A 3,849-nucleotide genomic window follows, 5' to 3' on the forward strand; every position below is an offset into this window, starting at 1 on the left:
CCTAAATATGAGTATTAAAAATAAATATATTTGTAATTTATACTTGAGAATGTTATGAACACCAACTAAAGATTTATTATTATTATATCAAAAACGAGTTTGTAGCGAACACTAATCAAAGATTTAATTTCACCACAAAGAAAGATAAAGGATTTATTTTTAATAATAACAACTATTTCGAAAGTTACATGCGGTGATATATGGTTGTTTTCTCATCTTTGAAAAAATTGAATTTTTAACTTAAATTTTTTATATAAATGAAAATTTTAAATCTGTTAATACACTGGCCCAACACTAAGGCCCAGGTCCAAATACACCAAAAGGCCCAATCCAAAGATTGGCCTTCGTTATTCACCGACCTCTTTAGAAGAGGTCGGACTCAACACAGACTTCTTTCCAAAGGAGTCGGGTTCAAGAGATAGCTGGCAGATAACACTTATTCAAATAAGTAACTGCCCCTAAAATCTCTCAATCCACTTCTAGAAGCCATATCTCAACAATCCCTAAATAAAGGGACGGTTAGCCACCTAAAAAGGTGGCACTACTCCAACGGTGGTTATTGGATCACCACTATAAATACACTGACACCCCTCAGGTATCTCTAAGTTCCAAGACACTTAAACCTGCTTATCCCCATGCTGACTTAGGCATCGGAGTGTCTTTGCAGGTACACCCCCATCTCTTGGAACACACAACTCGGAGGCGGCTCCCAGACGTAAACCAAGTCAGAGACCACACTCATCCAGCGCTTGGGCCTCACAAACAAGCCCAACCACCGTCCGGTTCTAGGTAAGCCCCGGAACATTGGCGCCGTTGCCGGGGACCTGGAGCTCAACTCTTGATAATGGCGGATGATCAACAACATAGTCAGACAACCACTCAACATGAATAAGATGCAAGCATGTTAAAAAGAAGCTGGAATACAGTTTCTATGGATACCAGAAATTCCGTAAAAACTTCTCCCAATGGGCAGAGGTTATCAAATAGGGATGATGATTCTACTTCTACAGTTAAATTGGATTAAACAAAAGAGAAGAAAGCACTGTCCCAAGGCCATTCTAGAAAAGCAAACCAAAAAAAAAAAGACGAACTCGAAAGCCAATTGAATAAAAGAATTTTCAATTCAGAAAATTCAATTGGCAAAAGAAGTTACGTGAAAAAAAAAAAAAAAGACGAACTCGAAAGCCAATTGAATAAAAGAATTTTCAATTCAGAAAATTCAATTGGCAAAAGAAGTTACGTGAAAAAAAAAAAAGGGAACTCGAAAGCCAATTGAATAAAAGAATTTTCAATTTAGAAAATTCAATTGGCAAAAGAAGTTACGTGAAAAAAAAAAAAAAGAGGAAAAGGGAACGTGACTAAACCCAACCTCTTCGTGAAATAGGATGGACAATGACATCTGTGCCAACTTACAATCTCGGAAAAATCCATGATACCCACTCATGGAATGGAGCAGTTGCATGTTCCAAATACACAACATCAGCCAATTTGAATGCAACCCAATCCGACAACGGAGTGATGAATCCAGTTTTTTCTTCAGTGGATTCACATGTCAATTACAACAGTGAATAACACAAAAAATTCTCATGGTACATCTTTCGTTGGTTGCTCACAAATTACATCACTGTCAATGGATATGGAAAGAAATATTCCTGTGGTAGAATTTGATGTTGTTTGCACACCAATAAAGATGGATGCCTTCCAGGAAGAAAACTGGAATCCGATCCAAAGAAAAAAGAAAGTCGGGGTGATAAAGGCCCAGTCTTCATTGGAGGGGATGATGGTCAGACTTTTCTTCAAAGGTCAGATGAGTTGGGAGCTCACAAAGAAAATCCGACCTCTTTTAGAGAGCTCATGAAGAAAAGTCCGACCTCTTTTAAAGGTCAGACTTTATAACGAAGTCGAATGAGCCGGGAGCTCAAAAAGAAAATCCGACCTCTTTTAGAGAGCTCATGAAGAAAAGTCCGACCTCTTTTAAAGGTCAGATTTGACAACAAGGTTGGATGAGTTGGGAGCTCACAAAGAAAATCCGACCTCTTTTAGAGAGCTCATGAAGAAAAGTCCGACCTCTTTTAAAAGTCAGACTTTATAACGAAGTCGAATGAGCCGGGAGCTCAAAAAGAAAATCCGACCTCTTTTAGAGAGCTCATGAAGAAAAGTCCGACCTCTATTAAAGGTCAGACTTGACAACAAGGTTGGATGAGTTGGGAGCTCACAAAGAAAATTCGACCTCTTTTAGAGAGCTCATGAAGAAAAGTCCGACCTCTTTTAAAGGTCAGACTTTATAACGAATTCGAATGAGCCGGGAGCTCAAAAAGAAAATCCGACCTCTTTTAGAGAGCTCATAAAGAAAAGTCCACCTCTTTTAAAGGTCAGACTTGACAACAAGGTCGGATGAGTTGGGAGCTCACAAAGAAAATCCGACCTCTTTTAGAGAGCTCATGAAGAAAAGTCCGACCTCTTTTAAAGGTCAGACTTGACAACAAGGTTGGATGAGTTGGGAGCTCACAAAGAAAATCCGACCTCTTTTAGAGAGCTCATGAAGAAAAGTCCGACCTCTTTTAAAGGTCAGACTTTATAACGAAGTCGAATAAGCTTGGAGCTCAAAAAGAAAATCCGACCTCTTGCAAAGTTCATGAAGGAAAAGTCCGACCTCTTTTAAAGGTCAAACTCTACAATAAGGTCAAAAACCTCCAGACTAATAAAGAAAAATCCGACTTCTTTTAGATCCCACAAAGAAAGTCCGACCTCTTTTAAAGGTTAGACTCTACAATGAGGTCTAAAACCTCATTGCTCAGAAGAATCCGACCTCTTTTTGGAGTCTATAAAAAATCCGACCTCTTTCACGATCAACTCTACAATGAGGTCGAAAACCTCGAAGAATATCAGAAAGAGATTCCGACTTCTTTTAAAGATCAAAGTCTACAATGAGGACGAAAACCTCCAAACTTAGAAAGAAAGTCCGACCTCTTTCTGATGCTTAGAAAGAAAAATCCGACCTCTTCTAAGGATCCAAGCTTATGAAGATAATTTGACCTCTTCTGAGGATTCAAGTCTACAAATAAAAATCCGACTTCCTTTGGAGCTTATTCCGACCTCTTTTAAAGGTCAGACCACAATGAGGTCAAAATCTCTGAATTTATAAAGGAAAATTCGACTTTTTTAAGAGCTCACAAAGAAAAATCCGACCTCTTTTAAAGGTTAGACTTTACAACATGGTCGGATAAACTTAGAGCTTACAAAGAAAAGTCCAACCTTTTTCTTGAGGTACGACTTCGAGAACCAGATCCCAAGCATAAATGGCCATGAGAAGGTCATACGAAGAAATTTCTCAACCGACAACCTCGTCTTGATCCAAAATGACATCGGGTCAAAATCGGACGAAGAAAAGCCAACAAGTATACTCTTTTCCCAACTTCATGATTTTTTTCCCAAAAGGAAAGGGTTTTTTCTGAAGGGGGGTTTTTAACGAGGCATCACAATAGAGACTAAGGGATCATAGATAGTGAAAAACCCTTAGTAGCAGTAAAAGTACCTTCGCAAATAAATAAAGATCTTTTATCTCTTATAAATTCCTTCTCGTTTTTCTTTCTTTCTACGAAACGCTCCGACTTAAGCTCGACAAAGCGTGAAAATCCAATGAACCGACCTAGATGGTCGTCAGGATGAAACGACGAGGTACAAGTCGGTGTAAAGAGGTTATAAAAGTTGATCGTGAGAAACTCGGATAATCCGACTCATAAGTCGGAAAAACCGAGAAACAAAAAAAATGCATCACAAGAATAACCTAAGTCATAAGAGCTCAATAAATAAAAAAGTTGAGTATAAGAAATACCAAAAAAAAAAAAA

The sequence above is a fragment of the Arachis ipaensis genome, chromosome B03 (assembly GCF_000816755.2).
Source record: "Arachis ipaensis cultivar K30076 chromosome B03, Araip1.1, whole genome shotgun sequence".
Classification (NCBI taxonomy): Eukaryota; Viridiplantae; Streptophyta; class Magnoliopsida; order Fabales; family Fabaceae; genus Arachis; species Arachis ipaensis.